Consider the following 15,119-nt stretch of genomic DNA (forward strand, 5'->3'; position numbering starts at 1 on the left):
CCTGGCAAGTACGGGCATGGGAGACTGGCTGGCAATCCAAGGTGCTATTGACATTTTGCTCTGTTGCCGCCTTCCTCTCCGATTCCGAAAAGGATTTATTGATGCTTAAATGCACAGTATAAAAAGCATGAAGCTGTCAATGGCCATCGTAAGCTGAACGCGCCTGCTCTCGTCAGATCGCAGACTTCTACCCAGCTTAGGGCCCGGTAAGTTCTGGCAGGGGAGACTGGCTGGGAATCCCAGGTGCCGTTGACATTTTGCTCTATTGCTGCCTTCCGCTCCGATTCAGAAAATAATTTATTGATGCTTAAATCCACAGTATACAAGGTGTGAAGCTGTCGACGGCCATCCTAAGCTTAACGCGCCAGCTCTCGTCAGATCGCAGACTGGTACAGATCTTAGGGCCCGGTAAGTACCGGCATGGGACACTGGCTGGGAATCCCGGCTGCCGTTGACATTTTGCTCTGTTGCCGTCTTACGCTCCGATTCCGAAAAGGATTTATTGATGCTTAAATCCACAGTATACAGGGTGTGAAGATGTCTACGGCCATCCTAAGCTGAATGCGCCTGTTCTCGTCAGATCGCAGACTGGTACAGATCTTAGGGCCCGGTAAGTACCGGCATGGGACACTGGCTGGGAATCCCGGCTGCCGTTGACATTTTGCTCTGTTGCCGCCTTCCGTTCCGTTCCGATTCCGAAAAGGATTTATTGATGCTTAAATGCACAGTATAAAGGGCGAGAAGCTGTCAACAGCCATCCTTAGCTGTATGCGCCTCCTCTCGTCCGATCGCAGACTGCTACCCAGCTTAGGGCCCGGTAAGTACCAGCATGGGAGACTGGCTGGGAATCCCGGCTGCCGTTGACATTTTGCTCTGTTGCCGCCTTCCGTTCCGATTCCGAAAAGGATTTATTGATGCTTAAATGCACAGTATACAAAATGTGAAGCTGTCAACGGCCATCCTAAGCTGAACGCGCCTGCTCTCGGCAGATCGCAGACTGCTACCCAGCTTAGGGCCTGGTAAGAACCAGCATGGGAGACTGGCTGGGAATCCCGGGTGCAGTTGACATTTTAATCTGTTGCCGCCTTCCGCTCCGATTCGGAAAAGGATTTATTGATGCTAAAATGCACAGTATAAAGGGCATGAAGCTGTTAACGGCCATCCTAAGCTGAACGCGCCTGCTCTCGTCAGATCGCAGACTGCTACCCATGTTAGGGCCCGGTAAGTACCAGCATGGGAGACTGGCTGGGAATCTCAGGTGTTGTTGACATTTTGCTCTGTAGCTCTGTAGACATTTTGCTCCGATTCCGAAAAGGATTTATTGATGCTTAAATCCACAATATACAGGGTGTGAAACCGTCTACGGCTATCCTAGGCTGAATGCGCCTGTTCTTGTCAGATCGCAGACTGCTGCCCGGCAAATACGGGCATGGGAGACTGGCTGGCAATCCAAGGTGCTATTGACATTTTGATCTGTTGCAGCCTTCCTCTCCGATTAAAAAAAATATTTATTGATGCTTAAATCCACAGTATACAAGGTGTGAAGCTGTCAACGGCCATCCTAAGCTTAACGCGCCTGCTCTCGTCAGATCGCAGACTGGTACAGATCTTAGGGCCCGGTAAGTACCGGCATGGGACACTGGCTGGGAATCCCGGCTGCCGTTGACATTTTGCTCTGTTGCCGCCTTCCGTTCCGATTCCGAAAAGGATTTATTGATGCTTAAATCCACAGTATACAGGGTGTGAAGCCGTCTACGGCTATCCTAAGCTGAATGTGCCTGTTCTTGTCAGATCGCAGACTGCTGCCCGGCAAGTACGGGCATGGGAGACTGGCTGGCAATCCAAGGTGCTATTGACATTTTGCTCTGTTGCTGCCTTCCTCTCCGATTCCGAAAAGGATTTATTGATGCTTAAATGCACAGTATAAAAAGCATGAAGCTGTCAATGGCTGTCCTAAGCTGAACGCGCCTGCTCTCGTCAGATCCCAGACTGCTACCCAGCTTAGGGCCTGGTAAGTACTGGCATGGGAGACTGGCTGGGAATCCCGGGTGCGGTTGACATTTTGCTCTATTGCTGCCTTCCGCTCCGATTCCGAAAAGAATTTATTGATGCTTAAATCCACAGTATACAAGGTGTAAAGCTGTCGACGGCCATCCTAAGCTTAACGTGCCTGCTCTTGTCAGATCGCAGACTGGTACAGATCTTTGGGCCCGGTAAGTACCGGCATGGGAGACTGGCTGGCAATCCAAGGTGCCGTTGACATTTTGCTTTGTTGCCGCCTTCCTCTCCGATTAATAAAAATATTTATTGATGCTTAAATCCACAGTATACAAGGCGTGAAGATGTCAACAGCCATCCTAAGCTGAACGCGCCTGCTCTCGTCAGATCGCAGACTGCTACCCAGCTTAGGGCCCAGTAAGTACCGGCATGGGAGACTGGCTGGGAATCCCGGATGCAGTTGACATTATGCTCTGTTGCCGCCTTCCATTCCGATTCCGAAAATGATTTATTGATGCTTAAATGCACAGTATAAAAAGCATGAAGCTGTCAATGGCCATCCTAAGCTGAACGCGCCTGCTCTCGTCAGATCGCAGACTGCTACCCAGCCTAGGGCCCATTAAGTACCGGCATGGGAGACTGGCTGGGAATCCCGGGTGTAGTTGACATTTTGCTCTGTTGCCGCCTTCCGTTCCGATTCCGAAAAGGATTTATTGATGCTTAAATGCACAGTATAAAAATCATGAAGCTGTCAATGGCCATCCTAAGCTGAACGCGCCTGCTCTCGTCAGATCGCAGACTGCTACCCAGCTTAGGGCCTGGTAAGTACTGGCATGGGACACTGGCTGGGAATCCCGGCTGCCGTCAACATGTTGCCGCCTTCCGTTCCGATTCCGAAAAGGATTTATTGATGCCTAAATGCACAGTATAAAGGGCGAGAAGCTGTCAACGGCCATCCTAAGCTGAACGCGCCTGTTCTCGTCAGATTGCAGACTGCTACCCAGCTTAGGGCCCAGTAAGTACCGGCATGGGAGACTGGCTGGGAATCCCGGTGCAGTTGACATTTTGCTCTGTTGCCGCCTTCCGCTCCGATTCCGAAAAAGGATTTATTGATGCTTAAATGCGCAGTATAAAAATCATGAAGCTGTCAATGGCCATCCTAAGCTGGACGCGCCTGCTCTCGTCACATCGCAGACTGCTACCCAGCTTAGGGCCCGGTAAGTACTGGCATGGGAGACTGGCTGGGAATCCCGGTTGCCGTTGACATTTTGCTCTTATGCCGCCTTCATTTCCGATTCCGAAAAGGATTTATTGATGCTTAAATGCACAGTATACAAAGTGTGAAGCTGTCAACGGCCATCCTAAGCTGAACGCGCCTGCTCTCGTCAGATCGCAGACTGCTACCCAGCTTAGGGCCTGGTAGGTACCAGCATGGGAGACTGGCTGGGAATCCCGGGTGCAGTTGACATTTTAATCTGTTGCTGCCTTCCGCTCCGATTCGGAAAAGGATTTATTGATGCTTAAATGCACAGTATAAAGGGCGTGAAGCTGTCAACGGCCATCCTAAGCTGAACGCGCCTGCTCTCGTCAGATCGCAGACTGCTACCCAGCTTAGGGCCCGGTAAGTACCAGCATGGGAGACAGGCTGGGAATCCCAGGTGTTGTTGACATTTTGCTCTGTAGCCGCCTTCCGCTCCGATTCCGAAAAGGATTTATTGATGCTTAAATCCACAGTATACAGGGTGTGAAGCCGTCTACGGCTATCCTAAGCTGAATGTGCCTGTTCTTGTCAGATCGCAGACTGCTGCCCGGCAAGTACGGGCATGGGAGACTGGCTGGCAATCCAAGGTGCTATTGACATTTTGCTCTGTTGCCGCCTTCCTCTCCGATTCCGAAAATGATTTATTGATGCTTAAATGCACAGTATAAAAAGCATGAAGCTGTCAATGGCCATCCTAAGCTGAACGCGCCTGCTCTCGTCAGTTCGCAGACTGCTACCCAGCTTAGGGCCTGGAAAGTACTGGCATGGGAGACTGGCTGAGAATCCCGGTTGCTGTTGACATTTTGCTCTATTGCTCCGATTCCGAAAAGAATTTATTGATGCTTAAATCCACAGTATACAAGGTGTGAAGCTGTCAACAGCCATCCTAAGCTTAACGCGCCTGCTCTCGTCAGATCGCAGACTGGTACAGATCTTAGGGCCTGGTAAGTACCGGCATGGGACACTGGCTGGGAATCCCGGCTGTCGTTGACATTTTGCTCTGTTGCTGCCTTCCGTTCCGATTCCGAAAAGGATTTATTGATGCTTAAATGCACAGTATACAAAGTGCAAAGCTGTCAACCGCCATCCTAAGCTGAACGCGCCTGGTCTCGTCAGATCGCAGACTGTTACCCAGCTCAGTGCCTGGTAAGTACCAGCATGGGAGACTGGCTGGGAATCCCGGGTGCAGTTGACATTTTTATCTGTTGCCGCCTTCCGCTCCGATTCGGAAATGGATTTATTGATGCTTAAATGCACAGTATAAAGGACAAGAAGCTGTCAACAGCCATCCTAAGCTTAACGCGCCTGCTCTCATCAGATCGCAGACTGCTACCCTGCTTAGGGCCCGGTAAGTACCAGCATGGGAGACTGGCTGGGAATCTCAGGTGTTGTTGACATTTTGCTCTGTAGCTCTGTAGACATTTTGCTCCGATTCCGAAAAGGATTTATTCATGCTTAAATCCACAATATACAGGGTGTGAAGCCGTCTACGGCTTTCCTAAGCTGAATGCGCCTTTTCTTGTCAGATCGCAGACTGCTGCCCGGCAAGTACGGGCATGGGAGACTGGCTGGCAATCCAAGGTGCTATTGACATTTTGCTCTGTTGCCGCCTTCCTCTCCGATTAAAAAAAATATTTATTGATGCTTAAATCCACAGTATACAAGGCGTGAAGATGTCAAAGGCCATCCTAAGCTGAACGCGCCTGCTCTCGTCAGATCGCAGACTGCTAACCAGCTTAGGGCCCGGTAAGTACTGGCATGGGAGACTGGCTGGGAATCCCGGGTGCCGTTGACATTTTGCTTTATTGATGCTTAAATCCACAGTATACAAGGTGTGAAGCTGTCGACGGCCATCCTAAGCTTAACGCGCCTGCTCTCGTCAGATCGCAGACTGGTACAGATTTTAGGGCCCGGTAAGTACCGGCATGGGACACTGGTTGGGAATCCCGGCTGCCGTTGACATTTTGCTCTGTTGCCGCCTTCCGTTCCGATCCTGAAAAGGATTTATTGATGCTTAAATGCACAGTATAAAGGGCGAGAAGCTGTCAACGGCCATCCTGAGCTGAACGCGCCTGCTCTCGTCAGATCGCAGACTGCTACCCAGCTTAGGGCCCGGTAAGTACCAGCATGGGAGACTGGCTGGGAATCCCAGGTGTCGTTGACATTTTGCTCTGTTGCCGCCTTACGCTCCGATTCCGAAAAGAATTTATTGATGCTTAAATACACAGTATTCAGGGTGTGAAGATGTCTACGGCCATCCTAAGCTGAATGCGCCTGTTCTCGTCAGTTCGCAGACTGCTACCCAGCTTCGGGCCTGGTAAGTACCAGCATGGGAGACTGGCTGGGAATCCTGAGTGCAGTTGACATTTTGCTCCGATTCCGAAAAATATTTCTTGATGCTTAAATCCACAGTATAAAAAGCATGAAGCTGTCAATGGCTGTGCTAAGCTGAACGCGCCTGCTCTCGTCAGATCGCAGACTGCTACCCAGCTTAGGGCCCGGTAAGTACTGGCATGGGAGACTGGCTGGGAATCCCGGGTGCAGTTGACATTTTGCTCTGTTTCTGCTCCGATTCCGAAAATTATTTATTGATGCTTAATTCCACAGTATACAAAGTGTGAAGCTGTCAACGGCCATCCTAAGCTGAACGCGCCTGCTCTCGTCAGATCGCAGACTGCTACCCAGCTAAGGGCGTGGTAAGTACCAGCATGGGAGACTGGCTGGGAATCCGGGGTGCAGTTGACAATTTAATCTGTTGCCGCCTTACGCTCCGATTCGGAAAAGGATTTATTGATGCTTAAATGCACAGTATAAAGGGCGAGAAGCTGTCAACGGCCATCCTAAGCTGAACGCGCCTGCTCTCGTCAGATCGCAGACTGGTACAGATCTTAGGGCCCGGTAAGTACCGGCATGGGACACTGGCTGGGATTCCCGGCTGCCGTTGACATTTTGCTCTGTTGCCGCCTTTCGCTCCGATTCCGAAAAGGATTTATTGATGCTTAAATCCACAGTATACAGGGTGTGAAGATGTCTACGGCCATCTTAAGCTGAATGCACCTGTTCTTGTCAGATCGCAGACTGCTTCCCAGCTTCGGGCCTGGTAAGTACCAGCATGGGAGACTGGCTGGGAATCCCGGGTGCAGTTGACATTTTGCTCTGTTTCTGCTCCGATTCCGAAAATTATTTATTGATGCTTAAATCCACAGTATACAAAGTTTGAAGCTGTCAATGGCCATCCTAAGCTGAACGCGCCTGCTCTCGTCAGATCGCAGACTGCTACCCAGCTTAGGGCCCGGTAAGTACCAGCATGGGAGACTGGCTGGGAATCCCAGGTGTTGTTGACATTTTGCTCTGTAGCCGCCTTCCGCTTCGATTCCGAAAAGGATTTATTGATGCTTAAATCCACAGCATACAGGGTGTGAAGCCGTCTTTGGCTATCCTAAGCTGAATGTGCCTGTTCTTGTCAGATCGCAGACTGCTGCCCGGCAAGTACGGGCATGGGAGACTGGCTGGCAATCCAAGGTGCTATTGACATTTTGCTCTGTTGCCGCCTTCCTCTCCGATTCCGAAAAGGATTTATTGATGCTTAAATGCACAGTATAAAAAGCATGAAGCTGTCAATGGCCATCGTAAGCTGAAAGTGCCTCCTCTCGTCAGATCGCAGACTGCTACCCAGCTTAGGGCCCGGTAGGTACTGGCAGGGGAGACTGGCTGGGAATCCCAGGTGCCGTTGACATTTTGCTCTATTGCTGCCCTCCGCTCCGATTCCGAAAATAATTTATCGATGCTTAAATCCACAGTATACAAGGTGTGAAGCTGTCGACGGCCATCCTAAGCTTAACGCGCCTGCTCTCATCAGATCGCAGACTGGTACAGATCTTAGGGCCCGGTAGGTACCGGCATGGGACACTGGCTGGGAATCCCGGCTGCCGTTGACATTTTGCTCTGTTGCCGCCTTACGCTCTGATTCCGAAAATGATTTATTGATGCTTAAATCCACAGTATACAGGGTGTGAAGATGTCTACGGCCATCCTAAGCTGAATGCGCCTGTTCTCGTCAGATCGCAGACTGGTACAGATCTTAGGGCCCGGTAAGTACCGGCATGGGACACTGGCTGGGAATCCCGGCTGCCGTTGACATTTTGCTCTTTTGCCGCCTTCCGTTCCGATTCCAAAAAGGATTTATTGATGCTTAAATGCACAGTATAAAGGGCGAGAAGCTGAACGCGCCTGCTCTCGTCAGATCGCAGACTGCTACCCAGCTTAGGGCCCGGTAAGTACCAGCATGGGAGACTGGCTGGGAATCCCGGCTGCCGTTGACATTTTGCTCTGTTGCCGCTTTCCGTTCCGATTCCGAAAAGGATTTACTGATGCTTAAATGCACAGTATACAAAATGTGAAGCTGTCAACGGCCATCCTAAGCTGAACCTGCCTGCTCTCATCAGATCGCAGACTGCTACCCAGCTTAGGGCCTGGTAAGTTAGAGCATGGGAGACTGGCCGGGAATCCCGGGTGCAGTTGACATTTTAATCTGTTGCCGCCTTCCGCTCCGATTCGGAAAAGGATTTATTGATGCTTAAATCCACAGTATACAGGGTGTGAAGATGTCTACGGCCATCCTAAGCTGAATGCGCCTGTTCTCGTCAGATCGCAGACTGGTACAGATCTTAGGGCCCGGTAAGTATCGGCATGGGACACTGGCTGGGAATCCCGGCTGCCGTTGACATTTTGCTCTGTTGCCGCCTTACGCTCCAATTCCTAAAAGGATGTATTGATGCTTAAATCCACAGTATACAGGGTGTGAAGATGTCTACGGCCATCCTAAGCTGAATGCGCCTGTTCTCGTCAGATCGCAGACAGCTTCCCAGCTTTGGGCCTGGTAAGTACCAGCATGGAAGACTGGCTGGGAATCCCGGGTGCAGTTGACATTTTGCTCTGTTTCTGCTCCGATTCCGAAAATTATTTATTGATGCTTAAATCCACAGTATACAAAGTGTGAAGCTGTCAACGGCCATCCTAAGCTGAACGCGCCTGCTCTCGTCAGATCGCAGACTGCTACCCAGCTTAGGGCCCGGTAAGTACCAGCATGGGACACTGGCTGGGAATCCTGGGTGCAGTTGACATTTTGCTCTATTGCTGCCTTCCGCTCCGATTCCGAAAAGAATTTATTGATGCTTAAATCCACAGTATACAAGGTGTGAAGCTGTTGACGGCCATCCTAAGCTTAACGCGCCTGCTCTCGTCAGATCGCAGACTGGTACAGATCTTAGGGCCTGGTAAGTACCGGCATGGGAAAATGGCTGGGAATCCCGGCTGCCGTTGACATTTTGCTCTGTTGCCGCCTTCCGTTCCGATTCCGAAAAGGATTTATTGATGCTTAAATGCACAGTATAAAGGGCGAAAAGCTGTCAACGGCCATCCTAAGCTGAATGCGCCTGCTCTCGTCAGATCGCAGACTGCTACCCAGCTTAGGGCCCGGTAAGTACCAGCATGGGAGACTAGCTGGGAATCCCGGCTGCCGTTGACATTTTGCTCTGTTGCCGCCTTCCGTTCCGTTCCGATTCCGAAAAGGATTTATTGATGCTTAAATGCACAGTATACAAAATGTGAAGCTGTCAACGGCCATCCTAAGCTGAACGCGCCTGCTCTCATCAGATCGCAGACTGCTACCCAGCTTAGGGCCTGGTAAGTACCAGCATGGGAGACTGGCTGGGAATCCCGGGTGCAGTTGACATTTTAATCTGTTGCCGCCTTCCGCTCCGATTCGGAAAAGGATTTATTGATGCTTAAATCCACAGTATACAGGGTGTGAAGAGGTCTACGGCCATCCTAAGCTGAATGCGCCTGTTCTCGTCAGATCGCAGACTGGTACAGATCTTAGGGCCCGGTAAGTACCGGCATGGGACACTGGCTGGGAATCCCGGCTGCCGTTGACATTTTGCTCTGTTGCCGCCTTCCGTTCCGATTCCGAAAAGGATTTATTGATGCTTAAATGCACAGTATAAAGGGCGAGATGCTGTCAACGGCCATCCTAAGCTGAACGCGCTTGCTCTCGTCAGATCGCAGACTGCTACCCAGCCTAGGGCCTGGTAAGAACCAGCATGGGAGACTGGCTGGGAATCCCGGGTGCAGTTGACATTTTAATCTGTTGCCGCCTTCCGCTCCGATTCGGAAAAGGATTTATTGATGCTAAAATGCACAGTATAAAGGGCGTGAAGCTGTTAACGGCCATCCTAAGCTGAACGCGCCTGCTCTCATCAGATTGCAGACTGCTACCCAGCTTAGGGCCCGGTAAGTACCAGCATGGGAGACTGGCTGGGAATCTCAGGTGTTGTTGACATTTTGCTCTGTAGCTCTGTAGACATTTTGCTCCGATTCCGAAAAGGATTTATTGATGCTTAAATTCACAATATACAGGGTGTGAAGCCGTCTACGGCTATCCTTCACTGAATGCGCCTGTTCTTGTCAGATCGCAGACTGCTGCCTGGCAAGTACGGGCATGGGAGACTGGCTGGCAATCCAAGGTGCTATTGACATTTTGATCTGTTGCAGCCTTCCTCTCCGATTAAAAAAAATATTTATTGATGCTTAAATCCACAGTATACAAGGCGTGAAGATGTCAACGGCCATCCTTCGCTGAACGCGCCTGCTCTCGTCAGATCGCAGACTGCTACCCAGCTTAGGGCCCGGTAAGTACTGGCATGGGAGACTGGCTTGGAATCCCGGGTGCCGTTGACATTTTGCTCTATTGCTGCCTTCCGCTCCGATTCCGAAAATAATTTATTGATGCTTAAATCCACAGTATACAAGGTGTGAAGCTGTCGACGGCCATCCTAAGCTTAACGCGCCTGCTCTCGTCAGATCGCAGACTGGTACAGATCTTAAGGCCCGGTAAGTACCGGCATGGGACACTGGCTGGGAATCCCGGCTGCCGTTGACATTTTGCTCTGTTGCCGCCTTCCGTTCCGATTCCGAAAAGGATTTATTGATGCCTAAATCCACAGTATACAAGGTGTGAAGCTGTCGACGGCCATCCTAAGCTTAACGCGCCTGCTCTCGTCAGATCGCAGACTGGTACAGATCTTAAGGCCCGGTAAGTACCGGCATGGGACACTGGCTGGGAATCCCGGCTGCCGTTGACATTTTGCCCCGTTGCCGCCTTCCGTTCCGATTCCGAAAAGGATTTATTGATGCTTAAATGCACAGTATACAAAGTGTGAAGCTGTCAATGACCATCCTAAGCTGAATGCGCCTGCTCTCGTCAGATCGCAGACTGCTACCCAGCTTAAGGCCTGGTAAGTACCAGCATTGGAGACTGGCTGGGAATCCCGGGTGCAGTTGACATTTTAATCTGTTGCCGCCTTCCGCTCCGATTCGGAAAAGGATTTATTGATGCTTAAATGCACAGTATAAAGGGCGTGAAGCTGTCAACGGCCATCCTAAGCTGAACGCGCTTGCTCTCGTCAGATCGCAGACTGCTACCCAGCTTAGGGCCCGGTAAGTACCAGAATGGGAGACTGGCTGGGAATCCCAGGTGTTGTTGACATTTTGCTCTTTAGCCGCCTTCCGCTCCGATTCCGAAAAGGATTTATTGATGCTTAAATCCACAGTATACAGGGTGTGAAGCCGTCTACCGCTATCCTAAGCTGAATGTGCCTGTTCTTGTCAGATCGCAGACTGCTGCCCGGCAAGTACGGGCATGGGAGACTGGCTGGCAATCCAAGGTGCGATTGACATTTTGCTCTGTTGCCGCCTTCCTCTCCGATTCCGAAAAGGATTTATTGATGCTTAAATGCACAGTATAAAAATCACGAAGCTGTCAATGGCCATCCTAAGCTGAACGCGCCTCCTCTCGTCAGATCGCAGACTGCTACCCAGCTTAGGGCCCAATAAGTACTGGCATGGGAGACTGGCTGGGAATCCCGGGTGCCGTTGACATTTTGCTCTATTGCTGCCTTCCGCTATGATTCCGAAAATAATTTATTGATGCTTAAATCCACAGTATACAAGGTGTGAAGCTGTCGACGGCCATCCTAAGCTTAACGCGCCTGCTCTCGTCAGATCGCAGACTGGTACAGATCTCAGGGCCCGGTAAGTACCGGCATGGGACACTGGCTGGGAATCCCGGCTGCCGTTGACATTTTGCTCTGTTGCCGCCTTCCGTTCCGATTCCGAAAAGGATTTATTGATGCTTAAATGCACAGTATACAAAGTGTGAAGCTGTCAACGGCCATCCTATGCTGAACGCGCCTGCTCTCATCAGATCGCAGACTGCTACCCAGCTTAGGGCCTGGTAAGTACCAGCATGGGAGACTGGCTGGGAATCCCAGGTGCAGTTAACATTTTAATCTGTTGCCGCTTTCCGCTCCGATTCGGAAAAGGATTTATTGATGCTTAAATCCACAATATACAGGGTGTGAAGCTGTCAACGGCCATCCGAAGCCTGAACGTGCCTGCTCTTCTCAGATCGCAGACTGCTGCCCGGCAGATACCGGCATGGGAGACTGGCTGGCAATCCAAAGTGCCATTGACATTTTGCTCTGTTGCCGCCTTCTTCTCCGATTAATAAAAATATTTATTGATGCTTAAATCCACAATATACAAGGCGTAAAGATGTCAACGGCCATCCTAAGCTTAACGCGCCTGCTCTCGTCAGATCGCAGACTGCTACCCAGCTTAGGGCCCAGTAAGTACCGGCATGGGAGACTGGCTGGGAATCCCGGGTGCAGTTGACATTTTGCTCTGTTGCCGCCTTCCGCTCCGATTCGGAAAATGATTTATTGATGCTTAAATGCACAGTATAAAGGGCGTGAAGCTGTCAAGGGCCATCCTAAGCTGAACGCGCCTGCTCTCGTCAGATCGCAGACTGCTACCCAGCTTAAGGCCCGGTAAGTACCAGCATGGGAGACTGGCTGGGAATCCCAGGTGTTGTTGACATTTTGCTCTGTAGCCGCCTTCCGCTCCGATTCCGAAAAGGATTTATTGATGCTTAAATCCACAGTATCCACAGTATACAGGGTGTGAAGCTGTCTACGGCTATCCTAAGCTGAATGTGCCTGTTCTTGTCAGATCGCAGACTGCTGCCCGGCAAGTACGGGCATGGGAGACTGGCTGGCAATCCAAGGTGCTATTAACATTTTGCTCTGTTGCCGCCTTCCTCTCCGATTCCGAAAAGGATTTATTGATGCTTAAATGCACAGTATAAAAAGCATGAAGCTGTCAATGGCCATCCTAAGCTGAACGCGCCTGTTCTCGTCAGATCGCAGACTGCTACCCAGCTTAGGGCCTTGTAAGTACTGGCATGGGAGACTGGCTGGAAATCCCGGGTGCCGTTGACATTTTGCTCTATTGCTGCCTTCCGCTCCGATTCCGGAAATAATTTATTGATTGATGCTTAAATCCACAGTATACAAGGTGTGAAGCTGTCGACGGCCATCCTAAGCTTAACGCGCCTGCTCTCGTCAGATCGCAGACTGGTACAGATCTTAGGGCCCGGTAAGTACCGGCATGAGACACTGGCTGGGAATCCCGGCTGCCGTTGACATTTTGCTCTGTTGCCGCCTTCCGTTCCGATTCCGAAAAGGATTTATTGATGCTTCAATGCACAGTATAAAGGGCGGGAAGCTGTCGACGGCCATCCTAAGCTGAACGCGCCTGCTCTCGTCAGATCGCAGACTACTACCCAGCTTAGGGCCCGGTAAGTACCAGCATGGGAGACTGGCTGGGAATCCCAGGTGTCGTTGACATTTTGTTCTGTTGCCGCCTTCCGCTCCGATTCCGAAAAGGATTTATTGATGCTTAAATCCACAGTATACAGGGTGTGAAGATGTCTACGGCCATCCTAAGCTGAATGCGCCTGTTCTCGTCAGATCGCAGACTGCTACCCAGCTTCGGGCCTGGTAAGTACCAGCATGGGAGACTGGCTCGGAATCCCGGCTGCCGTTGACATTTTGCTCTGTTTCTGCTCCGATTCTGAAAATTATTTATTGATGCTTAAATCCACAGTATACAAAGTGTGAAGCTGTCAACGACCATCCTAAGCTGAACGCGCCTGCTCTCGTCAGATCGCAGACTGCTATCCAGCTTAGGGCCCGGTAAGTACCAGCATGGGAGACTGGCTGGGAATCCCAGGTGTTGTTGACATTTTGCTCTGTAGCTGCCTTCCGCTTCGATTCCGAAAAGAATTTATTGATGCTTAAATCCACAGTATACAGGGTGTGAAGCCGTCTACGGCTATCCTAAGCTGTATGTGCCTGTTCTTGTCAGATCGCAGACTTCTGCCCGGCAAGTCCGGGCATGGGAGACTGGCTGGCAATCCAAGGAACTATTGACATTTTTCTCTTTTGCCGCCTTCCTCTCCGATTCCGAAAAGGATTTATTGATGCTTAAATGCACAGTATAAAAAGCATGAAGCTGTCAATGGCCATCGTAAGCTGAAAGTGCCTCCTCTCGTCAGATTGCAGACTGCTACCCAGCTTAGGGCCCGGTAGGTACTGGCAGGGGAGACTGGCTGGGAATCCCAGGTGCCGTTGACATTTTTCTCTATTGCTGCCCTCCGCTCCGATTCCGAAAAGAATTTATCGATGCTTAAATCCACAGTATACAAGGTGTGAAGCTGTCGACGGCCATCCTAAGCTTAACGCGCCTGCTCTCATCAGATCGCAGACTGGTACAGATCTTAGGGCCCGGTAAGTACCAGCATGGGACACTGGCTGGGAATCCCGGCTGCTGTTGACATTTTGCTCTGTTGCCGCCTTACGCTCCGATTCCGAAAAGGATTTATTGATGCTTAAATCCACAGTATACAGGGTGTGAAGATGTCTACGGCCATCCTAAGCTGAATGCGCCTGTTCTCGTCAGATCGCAGACTGGTACAGATCTTAGGGCCCGGTAAGTACCGGCATGGGACACTGGCTGGGAATCCCGGCTGCCGTTGACATTTTGCTCTGTTGCCGCCTTCCGTTCCGATTCCAAAAAGGATTTATTGATGCTTAAATGCACAGTATAAAGGGCGAGAAGCTGTCAACGGCCGTCCTAAGCTCAACGCGCCTGCTCTCGTCAGATCGCAGACTGCTACCCAGCTTAGCGCCCGGTAAGTACCAGCATGGGAGACTGGCTGGGAATCCCGGCTGCCGTTGACATTTTGCTCTGTTGCCGCCTTCCGTTCCGATTCCGAAAAGGATTTATTGATGCTTAAATGCACAGTATACAAAATGTGAAGCTGTCAACGGCCATCCTAAGCTGAACCCGCCTGCTCTCATCAGATCGCAGACTGCTACCCAGCTTAGGGCCTGGTAAGTTATAGCATGGGAGACTGGCTGGGAATCCCGGGTGCAGTTGACATTTTAATCTGTTGCCGCCTTCCGCTCCGATTCGGAAAAGGATTTATTGATGCTTAAATCCACAGTATACAGGGTGTGAAGATGTCTACGGCCATCCTAAGCTGAATGCGCCCGTTCTCGTCAGATCGCAGACTGCTTCCCAGCTTCGGGCCTGGTAAGTACCAGCATGGGAGACTGGCTGGGAATCCCGGGTGCAGTTGACATTTTGCTCTGTTTCTGCTCCGATTCCGAAAATTATTTATTGATGCTTAAATCCACAGTATACAAAGTGTGAAGCTGTCAACGGCCATCCTAAGCTGAACGCGCCTGCTCTCGTCAGATCGCAGACTGATACCCAGCTTAGGGCCCGTTAAGTACCAGCATGGGAGACTGGCTGGGAATCCCAGGTGTTGTTGACATTTTGTTCTGTAGCCGCCTTCCGCTTCGATTCCGAAAATGATTTATTGATGCTTAAATTCACAGTATACAGGGTGTGATGCCGTCTACGGCTATCCTAAGCTGAATGTGCCTGTTCTTGT

General features: G+C 50.7%; 8 pseudogenes; all 8 read left to right on the top strand.

The window, feature by feature from the left end:
- The first annotated feature begins 4,934 nt into the window (after positions 1-4,934).
- Positions 4,935-5,054, top strand: LOC130330972 (5S ribosomal RNA; annotated as a pseudogene).
- Positions 5,055-5,303: 249 nt separating this feature from the next.
- Positions 5,304-5,423, top strand: LOC130316632 (5S ribosomal RNA; annotated as a pseudogene).
- A 1,060-nt stretch (positions 5,424-6,483) lies between these two features.
- On the top strand, positions 6,484-6,603 carry LOC130331827 (5S ribosomal RNA; annotated as a pseudogene).
- Positions 6,604-8,666: 2,063 nt separating this feature from the next.
- Positions 8,667-8,786, top strand: LOC130327127 (5S ribosomal RNA; annotated as a pseudogene).
- An 87-nt stretch (positions 8,787-8,873) lies between these two features.
- LOC130328222 (5S ribosomal RNA) lies at positions 8,874-8,993 on the top strand (annotated as a pseudogene).
- Positions 8,994-10,685: 1,692 nt separating this feature from the next.
- On the top strand, positions 10,686-10,805 carry LOC130326801 (5S ribosomal RNA; annotated as a pseudogene).
- Positions 10,806-12,076: 1,271 nt separating this feature from the next.
- LOC130348166 (5S ribosomal RNA) lies at positions 12,077-12,196 on the top strand (annotated as a pseudogene).
- A 1,086-nt stretch (positions 12,197-13,282) lies between these two features.
- On the top strand, positions 13,283-13,402 carry LOC130348935 (5S ribosomal RNA; annotated as a pseudogene).
- Positions 13,403-15,119: the final 1,717 nt, after the last annotated feature.

This window comes from Hyla sarda, chromosome 1 (assembly GCF_029499605.1).
Source record: "Hyla sarda isolate aHylSar1 chromosome 1, aHylSar1.hap1, whole genome shotgun sequence".
Taxonomy (NCBI): Eukaryota; Metazoa; Chordata; class Amphibia; order Anura; family Hylidae; genus Hyla; species Hyla sarda.